Source organism: Drosophila albomicans, chromosome 2L, assembly GCF_009650485.2.
Source record: "Drosophila albomicans strain 15112-1751.03 chromosome 2L, ASM965048v2, whole genome shotgun sequence".
In the NCBI taxonomy this organism is placed as follows: domain Eukaryota; kingdom Metazoa; phylum Arthropoda; class Insecta; order Diptera; family Drosophilidae; genus Drosophila; species Drosophila albomicans.
Window position 1 is genome coordinate 14,807,224 of NC_047628.2, and position 27,163 is coordinate 14,834,386.

Genomic DNA, 27,163 nt, shown 5'->3' on the forward strand with positions numbered 1-27,163 from the left:
TCGTTGGCATAGTTAAGGACGGTTCAACTGTGGGTGTAGAGTTGGGAATAATCCAATTGTAGCTAAGTGAGACTGCTATTGCGAATGATGATTAGTGGCAGATTTGATTGAAGTGTACATTTCAGGAATAATAATAGTGTGGAGTGTATCATAATGTGTGATACGCTTACAGTTTAAATTATGGAAAATACTGGAAACTATTTTATTTTTAGATAATAATAACCAATAATTCATAAGTATGAGAATACACAATTAATTAGCAAACTGGGAATCTAATCTTATTATGTTTTTTTGAGTTTGCTTCAATACTTGCAACGAATAATAAATGAATATTGTTTTGTCCCTTTATTATATCACATAGTATATAGTAAATAGTATATGGTATATAGTATATAGTACAGTATATTATATATGAAGTACGGCTACAATTGAAAGTTAACCACTTTTTGCAAAAGTTTTCTTTTTATGAAATTGTTCCCCATGACCCCAACTAGTACAATTTAGACTGCTTATGGATGACATTCCGCTAAATATATGCATATAGCATATACCTTGTTAATGCCAACGCATATGTGCGACATATGTAAATCTAGTTTGCTTAACTACTTAACTTCGTGAGAACCATCATCAAGGGTAACCCAGGAACCAACAATGGAAGCTCACTCTGAGCTACCTTTCTGATGGCAAGGTCTTTGACTTTGTTTGCAGCTGCGACAAGGATTTGTCTCTTCACACTGAATGCAAATGCAGCAACATGCAGCTGCAGCAGTAACGAAAACAACAACAATAATAACAATAAACAAACAAAAGTAAAGCCGCAGCTCAGAACTTATGACAATGATAATGATGAGCTTGAGATGAGTCGACGACGAGACGTCGTCATCGTCATCAACTCTGTCTTTACCTCAGCTGATTTTCCATTATGCCACATCATAAATTAAAAAGTAGCGCAAATTAAATGTAACTTTTGCCCCTTTTTTTTGTGAGTTGCCTGCGTCAGACAACATTCAAAACTCCCACAGGGAACGTCACGGTTTCGGCTTGTTTAACTTGCACACGTGCTGCTTCCCTCGAATGAATATCGTCGAGAAGTTGGAGCATCATTGTAAAGGGAATACTTGGATGTGAAGGCATGCCAAAGTCGTTGGATATATGTAGTATATATATGTTTTTTCGGTCGATGCTGAGGGCTCTGGGGCGTCGGCTCCAATGCAACCAAGTAAACATTTTTAATTGCATTTAAATACGACATTTATTTGCATGTAAAATTAACGCGCATGCAAATTACTTTGTGCCCACAGCAGCAGGCAGCAGGCAGCATAAATATCGCCAGGGAGCTGGCCTCTTCATTGGATGGAAGGGGGCAACAGATGCAGGCGGCGAGACAGACTCACGCTTCTAGTGTCGCCGCAAGGAGGCAGCAAGGGAGCGGCGTGTTGGCCGCGACTTGATGTTTTCATTGCGGTTGCGTGGGCAACACCGCACAAATGTCAGCAAGTCCATTTTAGTGAAAGGTTGTGAGTTCAACTAAAAGATACCCTAGAGAAGATTATTGAAAATGAAAAGTTGAACTACGAAATAGTAAAACATTAAAAAACAAAATACCAAATATTGATGGAAAGTTTTAGTGAAAAATACTAAAGAATATAAGACCAAAATTCTAAATTTTATTAAAAAGTAATAATGAGAAAGATTCAATACGCCCTTAAAAAAATTAAAACAAATGCTAAAAAAGATAAAACTAAATTTTCCTGTAACAATGTAGTAAAAATTATAGAATGCTCCTTTATAAAACATTTTGAAAATATCAAGTTTTTTGATTGTTCATTATAATGCTTTTAAGCTTTTATGTATTAGACTAGTCAAAATTTAATTTACTTTGTATTTTTAGTAGATCTTATTATAATTGAATTTACTCAATCTTATTAAATACCGAAGAAAATTTCTAACAACGTTTTTAAACACTTTATTAAGTATATTATGTTTCTACAAAGGAAAAATATTATGTTTATGTTATTCTGTAATATCACCTTTTCCTCATTATGTACTCAATATACCCTATAAAACTAATTGGAAGCATAACCAACAACATTTTGTAGTTTAACTTCGACTATTTTTAGCGCCCGCAGGAAAATGCGGCATCTCCTCAGTTAGCTTGGCTATTTTTGTTATACAGTATTTTTGGTTCTTTAAAGTTTGTGCTGCGGCTGGGACGTGACATTGAATTCGTTTAATTTTGGCAGTCAGCGTGGGAAAGTCGCGTTGACTAATTGAGCGCTGTGCTTTTTGAGCCAACCAAAAAATGATGAACTCTAAGATGAAGATGAACTGAACTGCCACAAAAAGCAGGCCAAAAGTGTTGGGTGACAAATGTGTGTGTGTGCAGTTTGTTGGTGAATGGCCACGCAATGGCCTCGAGGCCTTACAACAAAAGCGCTCAGCTCGTTTACACAAGGGAATGTCAGAGGCAAATGCAATTTAATAGCCATAAATTATCAACGAAGCGTTGAAATGAAGTCATGACAACAACTGCAAGATATTTCAGGAATTATGTCAAGTTTAGTTGCGTTCTAAGCTGACACGCCAAGTGAACTGTTTAATTGGTATTGTGGCAGAAGTGGGCCAACACAACGCAGACAAATGCAGGCATATTTTGGACATGTTTGATATGTGGCTGCCAGGCAATAATTAATTGAAATTTGCAATGCATCAAAATGCCACAGGATAGAAGAGAGACAGCCAGGCCGAAATGCCTGGCAATTATATAATAATTATTACTTGATCTGACAATGACTGACAGCTGTCTGACAACCGAAATCGTTTGGCTGCCTGTGCTTGCAGCCAAATGCTGCACTCTCTGATTATTGTGGAAATTTTAATTAAAAACTTTTGGCACGCAACGCAAATAAAATCCATACAAAAGAAATCCAACATTGATAAAACTCTCAGTTCAACTCAAGATGTCTTTGAGACCCCCTATGGATGGGCATAAACATGTTAACCCAGGCGCCTTTATCTGCACTGTTGCAATCTTTCATGCCTCATTGTGGCATGTTGTATGTTGCACTCTTGTTTGCCGTCTCCTGCCTGCTGTGTGAAAGGTGACGTGCGGCAGAGGCACGTGACCCGATCGGACCTTATTTGGCTACATTGTGATTTACTTTCAGCGTTGCAGCGACGAGATTTATGGCCAGCAATTGGCAATGGCTTAAATAGAATGGGATTTGTGCATTGCCAAATCACTTTGGGACCTCTTGCGATAGGGGACAGATGTTGCAGTTGCAGTTGCGCAAGGCATGCTGCTGGGAACAACTATTGTAAATGAAATGTCAAGGGGAAATAGGATTAATTTCTAATTAAGTTTGAAATTAAATTTAAGGGAATTCTATTCTATTGCATATCTTCAAATCTTATTTAATTTAAATTTACTTTGAATGTTTTACTTAATGAATACGCATATTCTAATAAAGTTTAATATTTTCTTACTCATATTTCCTTGACATAAATTATATTTTATTGCAATCTTCTTAACTAACACCCAACATTAAATTTCATTACCAACTTTGGTGGTCTTTTTGTGTTAATTATAAATTATCAAGGAGCTAAATAGGCAAGAAAGTAAGAACATATAAAAGACCTAAAAAGGATACATAAATACTCATTTATTCCAGTTATTTAAATTTAACTGAAACTTTTGGAAATAAACTTATCTACCCCTACTTCAACTCTTATTAACCTCAAACCACTTTTTGACTTCCGTTCGCTGTGACAACTTAACTAATTGCCTTCCTGCCTACAATATTATTCATATCACACTTGGCAATTTTTCACAATTAACTAAAAACTAGAATTGAAATGGAAATTACGAATACCTCAAGTCGAAGTGCATTCCAAGCTGAACATTTTTTTCCTGCCGTGGACGTCACATAAATTTCAACTAATTGAAAAATTTTCAGTAACATAAAATTTCCCGGTGCACGTCAGGCCTCATTAAGCATTTCATAACAACGAATGTTCAAAATTATTTACCTAGACCATAAACTAAAGAATTGTTTTAGCTGCTGGAGATAAAACACATTCTTGCAAAGCAACCCTCTGGTGGCGTCGTGTCGGTAATCGAAGTGTTAATGAGACACACACACAGTAGCAGTCGAATTATGTGGAAACTTAAATCTTGGACTATGCCAACGGCTGTGGCAGTGTGGCAAGGGAAGCAAGGAAACAAGGAAATGAGGGGTAACAAGGGCAGCAGCATTGAAAAATGTGCGGCAGACGTTTTGTCATCAACCCTCAACAAAAAAAAAAACACGAGAGAAAGAGCGAGAGACATCTGGGAATCGTCTACGTGTGCATTACAAAATGGGATAATGTGCAGCAGCCGTCGATGGACGATGCTGTTGTCGATGCTGTGCTGAGTTGTTGTCGCGTGTGCTGCTTATCCTGATCCTGGACACGACAGATGTTTACCAAATTGATTAGAGAATTGAGCGCCGCGCAATGTCATTTCCATTGTGTAATGGTCGCAAATAAAAAAATTGGGCGTAAAATCTCTTTCTTTTTGAGATTTTAAATTTGCCGCGCAAAGTTAGCGAAGACACAAACCATGGCACGATAAAGGGACAATACACCTCTGCAAATTAAATTTCCTCTCCGTGGTGAATTGTCTAGCGAAAGATCGTAGGAGAAGGAGACGAGCTTTGTCACTTTGGCAACGACAGCTCTCATTCTTTTCTTATTGGACTACGATCAGAGACGGATGCATTCTTGGTTGATGGTGTTTTTAATAAAACAAATATAAAACACATGCATCACCAGAATATAAAAGACAAACATAATCTGTCATTATCATCAGCATCCATCGATGCTTCTTTGCTTTGAGCAAAGAAAAGAATCCAGCTCGTTACGCTTGCTACGCAAAGGTAATTATTTCTAGGAAATAATGAAATTTTACATTGGTCCTAACTTCGTATTTTTTCTCATATGTAGATTGTGAACATTCGTCTAAGCCGTCATTATTTTCTATTAAATAATACGGATAGACAAAATTCTACACCTATAGTGGATTTGAATTCCACAATTCCGGCGCATGTTAGTCAGCGGAGGCCGACTATTTCGTGCCGGAAGCCTTTTATATTTCTGGTCTGCCGCCTGCAGAACCAAAAAACAACAACAGTGAAGTGCAGTGCATCTCTGGGCAGATCACTCTTGCACCACTGTGCCGAGCCGCGCAAGGCTCTTGTACCAGAATCGTCACTTCTCTCGTTTGCCGCTTCTATCGTTCGCCGTCTCCACTCCGCAGCAGCAGCATCAGCAGCAGTGCAGTGCCAGTGCCAGTGCTAGTGAAGATGTGTAGTGCAAGTTTCTGAATAATAGTATGACAAAAATAAGTTTGTTAAAATTAAAAGGTCATACAATAGTTGTACACAGAGGCAATAAGAAAAGGGGTAAAAGCCCAAATAAAAAGCAACAAGATTTGCATTTGCCGTCAATTAATATATTGACAACAACAATTTAGTTGCCATACATATAAAATAATAAGTAACAAAAAAGATAACGAAAAGTAAAGAGAAATATCAATTGTAATTTGGCACTTATTTTTTTTGCGCTATTTTTTTTGGTTTGCTTTGTTTTGTTTACCATTCTTGCCCTAGGCATTAAAGGGTATAACCAACGTGAAACACAATAATTAAAAAATATATAAATAAATAAATAATGCAAATATAATCTCGTACATAATAACAAGCCACCATAAAACCCTGTGTAAAACAATAATAATTATGACAATGTGTGTGTATGTGAACAACCAAACAAAAATATATACCCTATAAGGTATATAAACAATCATTTTTATCATCATCATTAAAATCATCATCATCATCAACATCATCATTACCAACAGCAACAACATCATGAAGGCCTTCGTCGTGGAGTTCTGTCGGGTAAGTTTTAAGTCCGAGTGTCCGAAATAAAAATACATAAAAGAAGTTTTATAACATAAATATTCGTACATATGTAATTACATACATACATACATACATATGTTGGTGCCTATTCGGCCACGCAGCAGCTGCCCACAGTTTTGCTTGCATTGTATTTTTTCATACTTCTTCGCAGTTGCGAAAGCTTCAAACAGCATATGAGCTGTCGGCTGATACCCTAACTTTTGGGTCAGGCCTATACCTTTTTAGTACTGATTTGCTTCCGCTTGTATTGTCACTATTATTATTGTTTGTTGGTACAGCACAGTGGTTTGAACATGATTTACAAATAAATTAATAAAAAATCAATTTTAATTTTGGATAAATAAAATATAAAAAGTAAATATAAATAAAATAATAACAATTAAAAATAAAATAATAAAACTTATAAATAAAATAAATAAAAATTAAATAATAAATATGATTCAATAATAAATACAATAAAATAAATATTAAACATGAGTAAAAATATTAAACCAAAAATAAAAATAAATTCAATACAATTTTTTTTTGTTTAAATATGATTAAAATATTGCCAAATAATTAAATTAAAAAAAAAAAATAAATCAATAAATAAAAATTATAAAAGTGGTTGAGATATTAAAAAATCAATAAATAAAAATAAATATCAAAAATAATTAAAAAAAAAAAATGTTTCACAATACAATAAAAATAAAATAAATATTAAAAATACAAAATAACGATTTGAGAAGAAAATAAAGATTTTAAAGTAAAAATAGTAAATTCAATAGAAAAATCTCATGAATCTGTTTTGCTAAAGCGCGCATCCAAAAATAGTTGCCAAAATTGTTTTGCTTATGAATTATTGATTGTTTATTAAATATTATTAGTTTTTACATCTTCTTTTTTTTTAGTTATTATTGTAAATGAGTAGTAGCCGTTGCTAATAAAAAAATGAATATTGTATCGAATTAAAAATAACTGCCCTATAAACCAATTATGAAAATAATTATACCGCCATAATTCTAATTAAATTTTGAAAAAATGGTTTTGTTTTTGGTTATAAATAAATACTGATGTTAACTTTGAGTCATTGGACTTTAATAATGAAATTCTAGATTTTGTTCTGAGACATGGGAGCATAAAATAAAGGGGGAGTTGTAATAGTTTTGGGGTCATAAAAACGTTTCATCTTATGACCATGGTTGGGTGGGTATAGACCAGGGTGTGGCAGTTAACATCTTATAAGACCACCCCTGCTTTTCTTAAATTTTGTCCGAATTTCAACAGTGTGCCTGCATTTGTTTTGTTTATTAGATATTGGTAGTACTCCGATCGAGTTGTATTGTAGATTCGAGTCGGGTTAGATTATTGACAAGAGGATCGACTCATGTGTTTGTTTTTTTTTTTTTGAATCAGGAGGGACTCTATAATAATAAAGTTTTCGTGGCTTCGTGTAAAGTATAGCAAAAACCCACCCCACAATCCCGAAAGAGCTAAGGGTTCAATGGGTCCCGCTCCGCTATATGCTTGCACGCGAGATGGTTGTGAATGATATTTGCAACCGTCTTCTCACATCCGGGGCTGACTATTCTTAGGAATTTTTTGGCGCCCAATCGTGGGTCTAGCAACGCCATCATAAATGGTTGGCTAACCCAATGTGAGACTGGCAACGTCACATAAATTTTTGGCGCCCAACGTGGGGCAGCAACAACTTTAGCATCGTGAAACTTGTAACAGCATCGGAAGATCCGATACAGGTTGTTGTTGGCCTACTTTGATGGAAGTAGGGCAGAAGGAGTAAAGTGTCTTCGATTCTGGACTTTGACTAATCTTACGTATGTGAAATTACTCGACCGAATCGCACTTTGCATCTCTTAAGGATTATCTTGTGTAATTCTGTTATCGATTATCGAGAGCCTTACATCCTTCAATACCAAGCTCGTTTGTTTTCGCTAGGTCTTATAAATTGTTGGAGCAATTTAAGTAATACCTCTTTATACATTTTCGGAATTCGAATATTTGAATCTTTGAATATTATCGACCAAAATTATCGGTATTGAGATTGCTTAATAGTTCAAATAATTTATTAGTTTCTAGTAACTTTTGCTCTTTTTTGGTATCGCATTGATGAAGATCGATTGTAACTCCGCTTTCTTCTGGAATACAATAGTATATGCATAGGCGTATCGTTGTCCGAAGAATACGAAGAAGCCTTCGATGTAATCAGGTATCAAAAATGACAAAGTTTAGTTTCAATAGCCCATATTAATAATCCTCCACTGTTGAGTCGGAACAAAGTTTAAATTCCTTTTTATTTATGTCTCCCAAAAATGTCGATGGAAATCTAAATTTGAAATATGCCCGTTACACGTAGTTTTGAAGAACCTCAGCCACTGCCACCAGCAGAAGCGGCTGAAAATAATTGTCTTATTTGCAGTGAACACATGTCGGATACACAACCTTGTGCGATAACTAATTGTGGTCATGTGTTTCACAAAAATTGTCTAGAAAATCGAATCAAAAGTATTAAAGAGTGTCCAAGTTGTTTGAAAAAGGTTAGTCATAACGAATGGAAAGTGGTTGTAGGAAATCATTCGCCTAATGCCAAACAGCAATCGCAATTGTCTACGCAACCAAATCAACCCGTAATCTCGCAAATCGTTACTCGTTCATTGCAACGTCAATTTGACGCCGCGCAAGCGTTGTCGGCTGCCGATGAAGAAGCGAGAAGTAATATCGATCAATCACACAGTACAAGTACTGAGAGGAATCCTCCACTTCGTAGTACGCCCAACAATCAGGGGGCCAGACCAAAAGTGCCTGCGTACGAAAGAGGAAATGCACCTAGAAGAAGAGGAAGACCATTTAGACCAGTACAGCCTTCGAGGCCAAATAATGGTCGTCGTAATATCCAAACTCCAGAACCAGATATAGAATCAATCGTAAGAGAAACGGTGAGTCGAGTAATCGCTTCTATGAATAGTTCAGGTTTGTTAGTAGCAACTGCAGCAGCAGCAGATCAAACCGTGGAAGGGTTATCGTCCAGCCAGAGAAGCTCACGTAACACCAATTTGGGTCCATTATTGACTACACATAAAATTGCTGATATGTTACAAAAGTGGGGTGTTCGTTTTGATGGTTCGTCGGAAGGTTTATCGGTTGAAGGATTTTTGTATAGAGTGAACATTCTCACTCGAGAAAACTTAAACAATGATTTTCAATTATTGAACAAACATATTCACTTATTACTGAATGGAAAAGCCAGTAGTTGGTTTTGGCGTTTCCATCGAAGAGTTCAAACCTTCACTTGGGAAGAGTTTTGTGAAGAGTTAAGAGAGCAATATCGCGAGAGCCGTTCTGTCACTGAACTTCGAGAACAGATAAGAGCTCGTAAACAAAAAGTTGGCGAATCTTTTGATTCGTTTTATGAAAACATATGTAAGCTTATGGATAAGTTGTCGGTCAGTTTTCCAGAAGACGAATTCGTGGAAATGATTCAAGGTAATCTGCTAACAGATATGAAAGACAGGTTATTGTTTGAGAAAGTCTCTTCTATATCCGCTTTACGTCGTCTGGTACAAAAACGCGAAAATTTTCTACAGGAAGTTGGAAAAAATCGATCAGTATCTTTTAAGGCCAAAGAAACTTCTCGAGTTTATGCTGTTGAAGAAACTGCTCCCGAAGAAGAGTCTAGTTCTGAGGTCGAGGCAGAGATAGCTGAATTAAAGCGAGGAACTGCTTCTAAATTAGTTTGTTGGAACTGTGAAATCCCCGGACACATCTGGGAGAATTGCTTAAATGAGCGTAGAGTTTTTTGTTACGGATGCGGTACTCCTCAGGTATACAAGCCGAATTGTCAAACCTGTAAACAGAGGTCGGAAAACCGTCAATCCGGGGCATTCAATGCAGGAAGGATGTCCCGACAGTAGAGATAGGTAATAAAATAGAACCTAAGATTAGAGAAAATGAAGGATACATCGGTGATGAACGCACGATGTTAAGATTTTTACCTTACCATGAAAGATTAAGGAATTATAATTTAGTAAGAGATAGAATTTTTAGAACACATTTAGTTAAGAGCCGTCGTAATACCTTACGTATGCGAAAATATTATAGAAAAATAAAGAAACAAAAGAAACTGGTTATCTCAACAGTTTTTCAAAATGAGTCGGATCGACGTAGTTACGCGAAAGTCGCGTTCCTAACTTTTAGCGAATTTGGTTTGCTCGACACCGGAGCCAACATTAGTTGCATTGGATCGTCGCTAGCATTAGAAAATTTTTCTGATTTACCAAATTTTAAACCCATTAAATCGCAAGTGCGTACCGCCGATGCCAAACCACATCAGGTACTCGGAATTCTGAGAGTGAGCATGCAATATAAGAAGCAGCAAGAAGATATTGACTTGTATGTCATACCTTCTATAGCTCAGCGATTAATTCTTGGCATAGATTTTTGGCGTATTTTTGCATTAGCACCTGGAATTATTAGCTCTATTTCTGAAGAAGAAACTGAAAATATCGAATTTGAAGATCACTATCCATTGTCCGAATTACAATCTCGTCAACTGGAAGCGGTCAAAGCATTATTTCCGAATTTCGAAAAGCAAGGTCTCGGACGAACTGCGTTAATTAAACATCATATAGATATTTCTGATGCTAAAGCGGTGAAGCAACGAAACTATCCAATTAGTCCAGCTGTAGAGAAGTTGATGTACAAAGAGATTGATCGTATGTTAGAGCTAGGAGTCATTGAACCGTCACAGTCAGCATGGAGCTCACCTATTCGTCTTGTGGTGAAACCAAATAAGGTCCGATTATGTCTTGATGCGCGAAAACTTAACGAAGTAACGAAAAAGGATGCTTATCCTTTACAGAGTATAGAAGGAATATTTTCTCGTTTACCAAAAGCTAACTTAATTACGAAGTTGGATCTTAAAGACGCTTATTGGCAAATTGAGTTGTCTGATGAAGCCAAACCGTTAACAGCTTTTACTGTTCCCGGTCGTTCGCTGTTTCAGTTTACCGTCATGCCTTTTGGGTTATGTAATGCTCCATCCACAATGTGTCGATTGATGGATGACTTAATTCCACCAGACTTACGTTATTGTGTTTTTGGTTATCTTGATGACTTATGTATTGTCTCAGGAGATTTTGAGTCACATTTGGCAGTATTAGTGCGTATAGCTGATCAATTTAAAAAGGCTAATCTCACATTAAATATTTCAAAAAGCAAATTTTGTGTTACAACAGTAAACTATTTAGGATACGTTATTGGAAGCGATGGAATTTCTCCAGATCCAGAGAAAATATCCTGTGTCCAAAATTGGCCCACACCCAAAAACTTAAAACAAGTACGAGGTTTCCTTGGAGTTTGCGGATGGTACCGACGCTTCATACAAAATTTTGCGGAAATTACCTTTCCCATCACTGAAGTGTTGTCCACTAAGAAAACTTTTAATTGGACCCCGGCAGCTCAGTCTGCAATGGATACGTTAAAAAATCTTTTAACATCAGCCCCGGTTTTACAAAATGCCGATTTTAGTCGGAAATTTTATGTGCATTGCGATGCTAGTGACTATGGAATTGGAGCGGTGCTCATTCAACTGTCAACTTCTGGAGAAGAAAAGCCTATAGCATACATGTCAAAGAAATTATCTAAATCTCAGCGTAACTATAGTGTCACGGAACGAGAATGTTTAGCCGTCATTTTAGCAGTAGAGAAATTCAGATGTTACCTTGAATTACAGCCCTTTGAGATAATCACTGATCATTCTAGCCTCGTCTGGCTTATGAGACAGCAAAATGTATCTGGTCGATTAGCTCGTTGGATTTTTCGATTACAGGCTTTTAAATTCACAATTTCTCATCGGAAAGGAAAAGATCATATTATTCCTGACGCGTTGTCACGGATAGGTGAAGGTGATATAGATAGTTTAGAACTTGTGGGACCGGAAATCGATTTAGAATCGTCAGCGTTTCTCGAACCTGATTATCTAGATCTAAGATTGAAAGTTGAATCTCATGGTGAAAAATTTCCAGATCTTAAAGTTGTAGACAAATTCGTATACATACGAACGGAGCCATCAACAGGAGATAATCTTCAAGATTCTCATTGTTGGAAGCTTTGGGTACCGGAGAGACTGCGAGAAGCTGTGATTTGTCAAGCACATGATAGTCTAAGCTCTGCACATGGTGGAATGCAAAAGACGATCGAAAGAGTGCGTCGTAATTTATTTTGGCCAGGTTTATCAAAAGACATTAGAGACTATATTAGGCAGTGTGATATGTGTAAGCAAACTAAAGCTCCAAATATGACACTACGTCCGCCTATGGGAGAGCAAAGCGTCTCTAGTCGACCATTTCAAAAGCTTTATATAGATATCTTGGGTCCTTATCCACGAAGTCGCAAAGGAAACATTGGTTTACTAATAGTTCTTGACCATTTTAGTCGCTACCATTGGCTATGTCCATTGAAAAAGTTCACTACGTCGTTAATAACTGAGTTTTTGTCACAAAGGATCTTTGCCGAATTTGGAGTTCCTGAAATTATAGTATCAGATAATGGTTCACAATTTAAATCAAACGAATTCGAAGCGTTTATGACAAAATTCGGTATTCGTCATGTTTTTACTGCATTATATTCGCCTCAGAGCAATGCAGCGGAGCGAGTGAATCGTTCCTTATTAGCCGCTATTCGTGCTTATCTTAAGTCGGATCAAACTGAATGGGATATGTATTTGCCAAGTATTTCATCTGCCTTACGTTCGTCGCTTCATCAATCCATAGGTTGTTCCCCTTACAAAGCATTATTTGGAGTAAATATGATTAATCACGGAGATGATTACAAGCTCTTAAAAAAATTGTCCTTGCTGGAGGAGTCTCCATATTTAGAAAGAGGTGATCAATTAGCTTTGTTGCGAGAAGACATTAAGAAAAGTAGTAGAGAAGCCTACGAGCGTAACGCCAGACAATACAATCTTCGATCCAATCCTGTCATTTATAAAGAAGGCCAAGAAGTATTTAAACGGAATTTCATCTTAGTGATTTCAGTCAGAATTATAATAAAAAGCTAGGACATCAGTTCTCAAAATGTCGGATAAAGAAGAAAATTGGTAATTCTTTTTATCTATTGGAAAATCTACAAGGTAGAGAATTAGGAGTGTATCATGCGAAAGATATTCGAGTCTAATTCCCATCTAATCTACCTTTGTATGACTCGTGAGATTATCTGGTGGGTGTAATGGTCGCAAATAAAAAAATTGGGCGTAAAATCTCTTTCTTTTTGAGATTTTAAATTTGCCGCGCAAAGTTAGCGAAGACACAAACCATGGCACGATAAAGGGACAATACACCTCTGCAAATTAAATTTCCTCTCCGTGGTGAATTGTCTAGCGAAAGATCGTAGGAGAAGGAGACGAGCTTTGTCACTTTGGCAACGACAGCTCTCATTCTTTTCTTATTGGACTACGATCAGAGACGGATGCATTCTTGGTTGATGGTGTTTTTAATAAAACAAATATAAAACACATGCATCACCAGAATATAAAAGACAAACATAATCTGTCATTATCATCAGCATCCATCGATGCTTCTTTGCTTTGAGCAAAGAAAAGAATCCAGCTCGTTACGCTTGCTACGCAAAGGTAATTATTTCTAGGAAATAATGAAATTTTACATTGGTCCTAACTTCGTATTTTTTCTCATATGTAGATTGTGAACATTCGTCTAAGCCGTCATTATTTTCTATTAAATAATACGGATAGACAAAATTCTACACCTATAGTGGATTTGAATTCCACAATTCCGGCGCATGTTAGTCAGCGGAGGCCGACTATTTCGTGCCGGAAGCCTTTTATATTTCTGGTCTGCCGCCTGCAGAACCAAAAAACAACAACAGTGAAGTGCAGTGCATCTCTGGGCAGATCACTCTTGCACCACTGTGCCGAGCCGCGCAAGGCTCTTGTACCAGAATCGTCACTTCTCTCGTTTGCCGCTTCTATCGTTCGCCGTCTCCACTCCGCAGCAGCAGCATCAGCAGCAGTGCAGTGCCAGTGCCAGTGCTAGTGAAGATGTGTAGTGCAAGTTTCTGAATAATAGTATGACAAAAATAAGTTTGTTAAAATTAAAAGGTCATACAATAGTTGTACACAGAGGCAATAAGAAAAGGGGTAAAAGCCCAAATAAAAAGCAACAAGATTTGCATTTGCCGTCAATTAATATATTGACAACAACAATTTAGTTGCCATACATATAAAATAATAAGTAACAAAAAAGATAACGAAAAGTAAAGAGAAATATCAATTGTAATTTGGCACTTATTTTTTTTTGCGCTATTTTTTTTGGTTTGCTTTGTTTTGTTTACCATTCTTGCCCTAGGCATTAAAGGGTATATCCAACGTGAAACACAATAATTAAAAAATATATAAATAAATAAATAATGCAAATATAATCTCGTACATAATAACAAGCCACCATAAAACCCTGTGTAAAACAATAATAATTATGACAATGTGTGTGTATGTGAACAACCAAACAAAAATATATACCCTATAAGGTATATAAACAATCATTTTTATCATCATCATTAAAATCATCATCATCATCAACATCATCATTACCAACAGCAACAACATCATGAAGGCCTTCGTCGTGGAGTTCTGTCGGGTAAGTTTTAAGTCCGAGTGTCCGAAATAAAAATACATAAAAGAAGTTTTATAACATAAATATTCGTACATATGTAATTACATACATACATACATACATATGTTGGTGCCTATTCGGCCACGCAGCAGCTGCCCACAGTTTTGCTTGCATTGTATTTTTTCATACTTCTTCGCAGTTGCGAAAGCTTCAAACAGCATATGAGCTGTCGGCTGATACCCTAACTTTTGGGTCAGGCCTATACCTTTTTAGTACTGATTTGCTTCCGCTTGTATTGTCACTATTATTATTGTTTGTTGGTACAGCACAGTGGTTTGAACATGATTTACAAATAAATTAATAAAAAATCAATTTTAATTTTGGATAAATAAAATATAAAAAGTAAATATAAATAAAATAATAACAATTAAAAATAAAATAATAAAACTTATAAATAAAATAAATAAAAATTAAATAATAAATATGATTCAATAATAAATACAATAAAATAAATATTAAACATGAGTAAAAATATTAAACCAAAAATAAAAATAAATTCAATACAATTTTTTTTGTTTAAATATGATTAAAATATTGCCAAATAATTAAATTAAAAAAAAAAAAATAAATCAATAAATAAAAATTATAAAAGTGGTTGAGATATTAAAAAATCAATAAATAAAAATAAATATCAAAAATAATTAAAAAAAAAAATGTTTCACAATACAATAAAAATAAAATAAATATTAAAAATACAAAATAACGATTTGAGAAGAAAATAAAGATTTTAAAGTAAAAATAGTAAATTCAATAGAAAAATCTCATGAATCTGTTTTGCTAAAGCGCGCATCCAAAAATAGTTGCCAAAATTGTTTTGCTTATGAATTATTGATTGTTTATTAAATATTATTAGTTTTTACATCTTCTTTTTTTTTAGTTATTATTGTAAATGAGTAGTAGCCGTTGCTAATAAAAAAATGAATATTGTATCGAATTAAAAATAACTGCCCTATAAACCAATTATGAAAATAATTATACCGCCATAATTCTAATTAAATTTTGAAAAAATGGTTTTGTTTTTGGTTATAAATAAATACTGATGTTAACTTTGAGTCATTGGACTTTAATAATGAAATTCTAGATTTTGTTCTGAGACATGGGAGCATAAAATAAAGGGGGAGTTGTAATAGTTTTGGGGTCATAAAAACGTTTCATCTTATGACCATGGTTGGGTGGGTATAGACCAGGGTGTGGCAGTTAACATCTTATAAGACCACCCCTGCTTTTCTTAAATTTTGTCCGAATTTCAACAGTGTGCCTGCATTTGTTTTGTTTATTAGATATTGGTAGTACTCCGATCGAGTTGTATTGTAGATTCGAGTCGGGTTAGATTATTGACAAGAGGATCGACTCATGTGTTTGTTTTTTTTTTTTGAATCAGGAGGGACTCTATAATAATAAAGTTTTCGTGGCTTCGTGTAAAGTATAGCAAAAACCCACCCCACAATCCCGAAAGAGCTAAGGGTTCAATGGGTCCCGCTCCGCTATATGCTTGCACGCGAGATGGTTGTGAATGATATTTGCAACCGTCTTCTCACATCCGGGGCTGACTATTCTTAGGAATTTTTTGGCGCCCAATCGTGGGTCTAGCAACGCCATCATAAATGGTTGGCTAACCCAATGTGAGACTGGCAACGTCACAATTGCTATTGAATCGAATGATGCATTGAGTGCCCCCTTTATAAGAAAGGGAATACTCTAAGCCAAGGGGCAGGAAGGATGAAGGCTAACCAAAAGTGCACTTTAGTCAAGGCTTTTGTGTGCGTCGTTAACGATACGAAAAGATTAAAAAGATTAGCAAAACAGTCTTCGATCATAATTTATACTTATTAAACATAATTTTTATGTTCTCCAAGTGGTCAGCCAGGGGGATGACTTGGCGGGGGGATTAAGCCACACTCTCTGGGTGTTCCTCATAAAACAGGCAATTGCGGTTAGTGTGTGGCAATAAATACCAGCTGACGGCAATAAGAGCACAAATAAATGACTTGAGTGGGGAAAACTTTGAGTTGAAATTTCTAGATAAATTGCTGCGATATTAAAGAATTTTTGAAAACTTGAATGATATGTTGATAGCAAATAGTCAAAGTAATAAAAGCTGACAGAAAATCATTAACGTGTTAATAAAAAGAAATTTGTCAGTTTTCTAAATATTATTTACAGCATTATAATTGATTTATTATACGCAACTTTAACTTAATTGAGAAATCATCTATATTAGAGTTATAAATATTGTTGAGACAGATAAGTTAGTTGTGATTATTAGCTTCTATCCTGAGTTTCACATTCGTTGAATAAACTATAAAGCCAAAAGAAATTGCAATGGAAAGAAAAGCTCTTAGGTAAAAGTATTCATTGTTCAGGTGGCAGCGTCGCAACGGCGACAAGTCAAATAAAATGACAAATGTGTCTAGCCGGTGGAAGGAAGGCTAAAGAAACTTGAGGAAAAGTCATAGTAGCTCACAGCTATGCCACATATGGCGACGCTTAAGATAACGGCACACGGTTGCAGCTTGTGCAGCTTTTTTGCATGGCAACTGTACGAATGTGAAACTGTGGATTTGGAGCTAGAGATTTTTCCACAGAATGCATATGAGCAGAGACAAAACGAGTCTCGCAGTCTCCGACCTTCTCCTTCCCTTTTTAAGGGATTCAAGGAGTTCTTTGCCACGACTTCTATTTCCTGTCGTTTTTTCTGTGTGATAAAGCGCACGTGTGTTTAAGTACCCTCTCTTTCTCTCACTCTATTATTCTATGTTTTACCATCTCGGGATTTTCCATTTTCCCTCGATGCGTTGTTGTGTTGTTATTAAAAACGAATTATGAATTATATGTGTGTGTTTTTCATAAAATTGTTTTTTTTCTCCTTCTGTGCTTCATCGTTTGTCTAGCTCGACGTGGAGATTATTTTTTGCTGCCATATTCTCGAAGTTGCTTGAAAATCCAAAACACAAAGATAAGGCACATTTGTTGGGGATTAAGCTGGGGAACAAAGGCGATTGAAAAAGGTACCAACAACAGGAATTAAATAATATTACGAGTGGCCACAGAGTGTGGATTGAAATGAGAGCTGCTAGACTTGTTTGTTCTGCTAGAGGTGGAGGAAAATATCATAGAAAGGGTTGCTAGACAAAAGCTAGAGTATAAGGAATACTACAATAACTAGAAGATCAAACAATATGCTGCACAAAAAGGGATGTATGCTTATTAAGCTTCTAATGTTGAGTGTGCAGTGAAGGCATTTCAGTGATAAAAATAAAGTTGGAGTAGTCTTATTACAATAAAAGAAAGAAAAGATGCGTTCAAGTCTTGGCTTTCATATTAGAAAATTAATTAGTTGGATAATTTTATATTCACATTTTCTTTGCTTTTTATCTATAGAAACAAAACAAATCTTCTTTTATCTAAAGAAGAAAGTAAAATATTGTATAGATAAAAAACAGAGAAAATGTGAATACATAAGTTAAATTAATATTTTTGTATGCACAGGTAGTTAATTATTAGTCATACTAATCGTATATATTTGACCAAGAACAATTTTAATTTTATATTTATCTTCTAGATAGAAGAATTTTTTATTTTCTAAACTTGTAGCGAAGTTTTCTATACAATATTCTCTTATCTACTCAAGTTGCATTGTGTTTATCGATTGCCGATGAAACCGTTATATATATGCTATATATCTAAGGCAAATAATCTCTCTCGATGTCTTAGAAGCAAAACTGCGTCGAGTTGGCACAACAAAGGCCATTAAAGTGATTTAACAGCCGATAAACTTAACACTCCGAGAACAATATGTGCTGACCTCAAAAACTACGCACAACAATAGGAATTCACACACACACACACACATACAAACACTATTGCAAACACACACAGACACACACAGAGAAGAACCACATACAATTACCAATGCATTGTTCGCTTTGTCCGTTTCGCACTCATTACGCGTGAAGAAGAAGGGGGAACAAAAAATACCAAATGACACTCAAGTGTTTTTTTTTTTTGCTTGCAACCTTAAAAGGGGAAAGAGTGTGGGGATGAGACAGAGGGGAGTGAGAGGTGTGTGTGTGTGCTGTGCGGTTAGTGCAATTAGGCAGCGGTGACAATGACACAAAAGCGCGACAAGGCGACAAAATTGTTGTCTCTCTCTCTCGCTCTCTGCGTAGTTGCCAAACGGTGTACAGGAAGCGTGAAAGCTTTTAACAAGCGTCCTTTGTTGTAGCACAAGGGGAATTCTCCTTTCTACCCTTTTGCAAACTGAATACAAATCTATCTGGCAAAGGTCGAAAACTAACTAAATAAACTCTGTGCTGGGAAATCGCATTGAAAACTGAACGGAAAATGTTTACAATATTTGCATATTTGGCCAGACGATGTGATGTGGCAAAACAAAAGAGGCATCCACAAAAAAAAAAAAAAATAAAATAAAACAAACATTGAGGCTGGCTTACAGCTTTGATTGATGAACATGTGCAGCAAATTTTGCAGCCTCTTTTTCAGGCCACATGAATTTTTAGTGTAGCCAAAAAAAAATATGAAATTCAGTTGACATTTTTTCTATGGCCAAACTGAAAAGGGTTAAAACGAACCACGGACGAGAATTTTGATTACTTTCAACTTTGCTCGACACTCTCCATTCTCTCTCTCTTTCGCTATTGGGTCTGGCCATTTGAAATAGTTGCAAACGTTTAGTTGATTAATAGCCAAAAACCGACCCTGAGCTGTGCCAGCTTTTAGTTTAAGCCAACTGCGAAGGCTTTTAGCAATTTAACGCACAGCTTAACAGCTCTTGGTTGAGGGATTGTCAGAGGATTGCTACGACTCGATTTGACTCGACTCACTTGTTTGTTTACAGCATGTGTTCCTGCCTGTGCCTGTGTGTGTATAAATATTGGCATTGCAGGTGATTCGGTTCATCTGTATGTGTGTGTGTATGTGCAGGTCAAAGTGTCTGGCACTTACACGATACACATCAAGAGGGGTAACCAACCAGATCAGACCAAACCAGACCAGACGGATGTCAGGCGTGATCTGACTGTCAAAAAGGTTAAAGTGACCCTTTCGCTGTCGAATAACATACCTGTAAAGAAAAAGAAGCAGAAAAAACAGGGGTAAATTTTAATGTAAATATATATTGGGCCAAAAGGTTAGCTAAGTGACAGATAATTAAGCAAAAGGATATATAAAGCAGGGGAGCGCAAATGTCAGCTCGTTGACAGGATGTAATATTCGAAAATCAAAAATGTATTTTACAAAGAAAGCTGCAGTCGAGTGTGTTTGACTGTGAGATACTCTCCATAATATATAAAAATATACCGCAAAATACTAAAATATAGTATATTTCTGTCGGAGATGACTCCTTTTGGTTGTTACAAACAATTCCTACATTGGTAGCGGGTATAAAAAACTTTTACTTACGGTAAAGGAAATCTATTTAAGTTGAATTTATAATTAATGAGAAAACTCTTTAAATTACTTTCTTTAGAAGGAATCGCTTCCTAAAAAGAAGTATTTATCAGTATTAATACTCTATTAAATCTTCAATTTTCCCTAGTTTATTATTATTGTCACATAACTTTCTTAAGACAGAATTTTCATTAATTATGTTAAAATGTCCCCAAAACATTTTTCATTAAATGTCTCTAAATATTACCAGATTTGAATAGAAATCACAGCATTACTATTTATCTTTGTTTGCATATACAATTAATCATCAAAACTCTTTAATTATATTCAATTCGAGGGCTGTTTGTCTAAGGTTTTATTGCATTTACAGCTGGCGCTTTAATCTAATCACAGCCTCTGATTAGAGCATAAATTGTGGTGTTGCCTTCAATTACAGCAGAGCCATCATTTCAATTAACTGTCTGCTGTCGCTGTATCTCTACTAGTTTGACTATTATTAAAAGCCTTGCGTCGTTGCACACCCACATTGCCAACTTCGAAGTTGCTGACAGCAGCGCAAAAGTTCATTAAACTGTAAGCGAAGAAGAAGAAGAAGCTGGAAACCCGCATTTAGACGCACCCAGAAACAGAATCCCGATTTTGCCTTGTTAATCGCTAAACTATGCCAGAAATCACGTAACCTTCCATTAATCAACACAGCTCATAAAAAAAAATAATGTTATAGAAGCGAAACAGCAAAACTAAATAGTCATCGTCGTCGTGGTTGTCGTTTATTATTAACTGGCATTTCCGCACTTGGCTGCACTCGGAGGCTGCGAGGCGTGTTGTAAATGCAACATTAGTCAAATCTGTGGAAGCTGGTTGGCTTGTGATAAGCTTGCAGCACATTTCTGTGTCTTGGGGCCATTTCGTTTAATTATTTTGACAGGCACTTGAAGATTGGGTGACGCACAGCAGGCGAGAGAAAAAATTCAAATGATTTTTCATATTTGGTGGCGGCGACTCACAAAATCAAAAGATTTCAAGTGGCAGCCAAAGTGTGTAAGGGGCGTGGCGCGTGTCTTCGAGTGACACACGGAACCGCTGAAGTGATGAGTGAACGAGGCGACGACTTTTGCGACTAGAGATGAGCGCGTGACACGCACGCAGAGCTAGCAAATAAGTAAGATAAAGTTGTTCGAAGTATTCTCTAGACACTTTATTTATATTAATCGATTTATTGCGTTGCACCTCTTTGTGGCATGTCTCCATGCTCATCGCTAGTTTGTCGGCGTCTGCAGTTGAAAATTGTGAAGTGCTACAGCCAATTTGGTGCCGCATCTGCGTTCCCAGTTGCCATTTCCCCATTTCCCCATTTTCATGTTCGCCTCCCTCGCGTAATCAAGAGAAATTAGTTTTGGACGTGCTCGATTGGGTCGTCGAGCATCTTGTCTGGCGGCTAAGCAGCTACAGACCAATGCCAGGCCAATGTCTTGGCTAATTTTTTGAAAAATTGTTTCACAAAGTGCCAGCCAGGCTCTAGCTAGCAAACGTCCACTTTAAAGCTCTTTTCCAAAGTGTTTTATTCTTTCATTTCCCGCTGCTTTTCCGCCTGGTCAATTGTGTGTCTGAGTGTATGTGTGTGTGTGTGTTGTGCCGTCTGATTAATGCCTTGGATTTTTTTTGGCTGTTGATTTTTCGAGTGCATTTTGACATTTGATGAATTGCATTAGCCACTGAGCTCTCTCTCTTCTGCCGCCTGTTACCAACTATTCTCTATATTTCTCTCTCTCCCATAGCTAGCTCCATCTGTTTCACATTTGCTTGGCGCATTTCGTCTGTGCCATTATAATGAGGTTTCAATAACTTCATTTGTCTCTGTCGCTGCCACATTTGATGCTCTCTGGCCAGCCCCCAACAGAACGTTATGAATTGTACACCTCCAGCACAGCGGGAGAGAAAGAGAGGAAGGAAGTTTTTCTAGTTTTTGCATAAAGCGAAACAAATTGCAACATTTGCCAAATGCAGACAGCGAACTGCTAAAGGATAAATGGCAGCAATTAAATTGAAATTGTAGCACTGAAATACAAACTGCACAAATTAAAATGAAAATTGAACTATTGAAATTGTTCTGACATTTCACATTTGCTTATTTAATAAATAAAAAAAATATGGCATTTATTCAAATCGTTTAGAAATGAAAAATAATACAACATATGGAACAATAAATGGTTATCGCTTATTTTTTGAAAGATATTTGTATAACACATTATCATTATTGTGCAGAAAATTTAATGAGTTCTCATATTTCATTTCTATGCAATATTTTGCCATTCTCATAAATTGTAAAAATAAATAAAATTAGTTAAGGCAACAAATATTTAGTAATTGAATTTTTACAACTAATATTCACAAAATTTAAATAAAATACATTTTCTTTTAATATCAATAATGAATGTCTGATCCATATATTTGCCATATTTGCAGTGTTAGATGAGCAACGAGCGGAGGCAAACAAATTGTTGTGTGCTTGTTATGCACCCACATTCCAATACATGATATTTGCCACACACGTCCACACACTTTCATACACAGACATGTAGTATGTACATATGGTTGCCCTTGCGCCAAGCACTTGACATTATAAATGGCAACACATTTTGTCTACAACGGAAACGGATATTAGTTACAGCCAGCAACAACTTTGACTACAACAAGAATAGTACAACGCAACATTTCGTTGTATGAACAGTGGACAGTCTGAGGTTGTTGTTGCTGTTGTTGTTGCTGTTATTGCTGCTGGCAGGACAACAAAACGTTTGTCATTCGACGGATATGCAGGCAACACCATTCGCCACTCGCCATTCACCATTTGCTATTCGCCATATTGCAATTTGGCAAACGCCATGTCCGACAGAGGGCGCCACATGGCAGCGCACTTTAATGGCGCATTGATAAACGAGCTCCACAACCGAATTTTCCAATAATAAACGAAGCCAAGGCAGCCATAGCAGAGAGCGAGAGAAAAAAAACAGAAACAAAATAAAAACAAATTTATAAGACAATGGATAGAGGCAGAGGCTGATAAATGAAGCTCGAGAAGTAGTTGCAAAACTACAACGAGAGAGGAAAGCAGAGTAAGAGAATGAAAGCTGTTGACAGTCCAGTGTCTAGCAGCTGCAGTTAATTTATATGGCTGGCAAATGACCAACAAGAGAGAGAGCAGCCAAAGCAGCAACAAACATATAAAATTTGCGACGCTTTTTGGCCAGCCTCCCAAAAATGGCAACATCATTAAGGAAATTATTTTATTGGGCGTAATGTTTTTATGACCTCTCTCTCTCTCTCTCTCTCTTCACAAAATGGACAACAATGAGACACAAAATGGCCATTCTCCCTGCCATTAAAGCCATTCAGGCGTAAAATGTTTACGCACATTATTGTTGAAATTTAAATATAAACCGCAGAGAAAAAAAAACATTTGCATAAAACTCATTTTGAAGTGACGAACAAAAAAGTATGTAACTGTCTAAAAATGCAAATGGCCAATCATTTGTTGTGCCCCAAAACCTTGCTGCTTGCCCCCGTCCGACTAATTGACATTTTGACTGGTGGCAAACTAGTCATGGCAGCAGTACGATTGTGTTTTGGCTAAAATCAATTGATTGCCACGGGCTGCTGCACGCAGCAGCTTCTCTAATTTGTGTTTAGTAGCATGTGGCATGTTTGTCAATTACTTGCCCCGCAATGTGCTGCCTTCCTGCCCATGCCCCTTGCCAAATGTTTGCCTATAATTTTCGATACGGCTCACAGTGCGTATGTGTATTATTTCCTGTTGCTTTGCCAAATGCTACGTGCCTTCGAAGTTGCCCAATTTTTCGTTACTCTCTCTCTCTCTCTCTCCCGCTTTATCACAATCTTCCGCATGCCGCAACTACGTGTGCGACATTTTCGAATAGCCATTGTAATTATATTGATTACGAGTCTGCAAGCAACTTTGCTCTATCTAAAGAAGAAATTAATTCTCCTTTTTTTTTTGCTTCTCCTCTTCCCTTTGCTATCAACCCCAAATGCAATGGCAGGCCAGTTTTGTGTCTGGCATTTTAAGTGAGCCAATTCGACCCTCCTCGTTTTTTTTGGTGTCTTTGTTTTAACGGCAGTCTGCAAAATTAACTGAGTGAAAGCAGCAATAAAAGACGTGGCAGAAGTTGATTCAGAAAGCTAAAAGCTACAACTGGCAAATAGTTGCAATTAAATGCAATGACATTGACTGAAATAAGAGCTTAAAGATCGATTATGTGTAGAAAAGAGGATTTAAAAAACAACATTAGAGACTGATTAAATATGATGATAAGAAGTGTATAGTTAAGGGACAAAGAAAATTATATTTTAGCCGAGAATGTTTAATCAATAAATATTGCATTGAAATTGATGAATATTATATGTCGATATTCAATTCATCTTAAAGTTAGATTATGTAAAGAAAAGTGGATTAGAAAACCACATAAGAAACCACATTGTAAACCACAATTTGTAAGCTAATAATGAAATTAAAGGAACTATTAAAGAGCGCTAAAGGGAGCAAAAAAAAAGTTTCGATCGAGAATGTTTGAGTTAATTGCATCAAAACGTTGATGCCTTTAAACGTCACTTACATTCTTGAAAACGGTAAGGTTCCAATAATGAAATGAATATGCTTTTTGAAATTGACGAATGCTGTCTATCCATATTCAATTATGTTCACTACAATGATAGAAAGCACCTTCCAAAAATAGAAATCTCTTCAACAATTTCCCACTATACTTAAATTTAAAACCCAATTATATGCATTCATCAATTGCCAATTCCAATCGCATTGAAATTCACAGCCTTTCGCTTTCACTCTCACCTGACAGCTCGTTCTTAGTTTGCCAGACAACATCTAACCCATGCCCAGAACATGGCAGTAAATTCTTAAGAAAATCACATTTACTCGCAGCCAGCGAGCGACGACAATGGCATTCAATGGCTCGTCAATAGGCTGGGAAGGCAACCTTGCTAAGTTCTTGGCTAATAAATTTTCCAGAACATTATTTACAAACTTAAGCGACGTGATGCGATTTTTTAATATCAATATTTGATGTGGGCCCGAGACAGAAGGGAAAGGAAAGATACGACTCGCAAGAAAGTAGGCAGAAAGTAGCAAAAAGTATCAAATAAGCACAAAATAAATGTCGAACAATTTTCAGTTAAGAACTCAAGATCCCTAAGCCAATTTGGCCACTGATAGAAGTGTTTCAATGTATGTATGTGTGTGAGGGCTTTACGAGGGGCGTGGCAGCTCCCTGCGACAACGACAACGCTGCCGGCATTTCAAATGAAGAATGACTCGCATCGACTGGAGTCGAGTTGACTTTGACTTTGACTGCGACTGTGACGCCAAATCAAAGTCGAGGGCGCCTAAATGTATCCACACAACAACAACAACAACAAGAATGTCGACTACGACAGTCTGCAACAAAAGTCTACGCGCATGTGGCGCTCTTGGTATTGCCTTGGGCCGCAGTTTTCCATCGTCGCCGTCTGTTTGTTGTCAAGAGTGTCGCGAGTTCGCTTTGTATTTTTCTCTGTTTTGCGTTTCGCTGCCTAGCACGTTTCCATTTCCATTGATTCGTTCACTCATTCATGCACTCACTCATTCATTCATCCTTTTAGTTCTCTTTTGCGTTTCCTTATTCGTTGTGCGGCATTTCAGTTCCGCTTTTGGTGCTTTCTTTTTTTTTGGGTCTATTGCTCGATTTTTATTTCATTTCCCAGACATTCAGCGACCGTTGTCGATGTCGACTTCGTCTCAACTGAACTTTGGGTCATTTATCAAATTTTCAAAGTCACATTTGGCGTTGTCACGCTTGTGTATTGTTCCTCTTTTCAGCTCTATCCCTAAACGACAAACTCGCAAAATGGGCAAAACGCAATCGAAAAAGGCTTTTTAAGGCTGTCACAGTTTACGTCCGTGGAAAGAGGCAACTTGCTTGGCTACGAACATTGCGTGTATATTTCAATAAAAAAAAGGAAACAAAAATTGAGACGTAATGCATATAAAAAGCGTAGAGGAAAAAAACGAATTGGGCGGATCGCATAATGAGTTGTAATTTTTAGCAAAAGGTTAAGAGAAAAGGTTCTCAATGAAAAGAAAAATATAGTCAGGATATGCTGATGGCTAAACAATAGATTAGAAATGAATATGGGATGAAGAAATGTTAAAGCACGGTAAGGAAATTGAATAGAAAATTTAAGAATATAGAAATTGAATTCTCTTTTACTAAGTTAAAGTATAACGACTAGAATAACGTATTACCGCTTTTCTCACGCTTCAATTGTCTATTTAATACCTAATATTATTATGAATTTAAATTCCGAAAATGGCTTCTTAGCACATCGAAATGATCTCTGGGGAGTCTCTTGTAATCTAGCAACAAATAGGCTATCATTTTAGTCAGCCTCGCTCGCTGCTGCACATGCCGCTGCATAAATTGTAATAACACCGAGAAGCACAGCATCCTTGATGGCGCTACAATGAATAATGGAGCACGGCAATGGCCAACTTTATCACCTGTGCGCAACATTTACATAAAATGAGCAGCAAGAATGGCATGAAAATAATAAGGAATATGTATAAAATTAAGCTACACTGAACTGAGAACTGAAAAAAAAACAGAAACAAGAAACAAAGTATGGCAATAATTTTTAATTTATTGCAGAATTTTCATAAAAATGACAACAGCAAGGGAGAAGAGGAACAGGCACCTTAAACAAATTATGTTCGCGTGTCGCCCGCGTGGCATTTTTATGAGCTGCTCTTCCTCGCTGTCAAGCATAAATGACACGCGTTAATTACCAAGCCAGCCAGGTAGTTAGAGCAGAGAGAGGGAGAAGGGCAGGTGACATTGGGGTGCTCATAACTGCTGGAGATTGGCAACAGGAGACAAAAAGCGTATAGCGACGGGATGTCCGCCGATGGACGTAATATTGTAATTAGTTGACAAGTCACGTAATTGTTTTGTGCTAATTTTTACAGCGTTTCTTTTCTCCCTTTTTTTATATATTGTATGTAGGCTGACTTATGATTTATTTCAGCTGACGGGGAACGCA

The 27,163-nt window shown here is 36.6% G+C and overlaps 1 protein-coding gene and 1 long non-coding RNA gene across 5 annotated transcripts in view; one reads left to right on the forward strand and one right to left on the reverse strand.

Annotated features, from left to right (window-relative positions):
• The window catches only part of LOC117563330 (E3 ubiquitin-protein ligase TRIM9), a 113,826-nt gene that overhangs the window by 21,144 nt on the left and 65,519 nt on the right, over nucleotides 1–27,163 (reverse strand). The window lies entirely within an intron of this gene.
• LOC127565315 (uncharacterized) lies at nucleotides 4,511–15,668 on the forward strand. 2 transcript variants are annotated; one of them, XR_007954669.1, is made up of 3 exons: nucleotides 4,511–4,919; nucleotides 4,987–6,852; nucleotides 15,522–15,668. It is a non-coding gene; the product is annotated as an uncharacterized LOC127565315 (long non-coding RNA). The 2 variants fall into 2 exon arrangements; XR_007954670.1 differs by having other exon boundaries at nucleotides 4,511–6,852.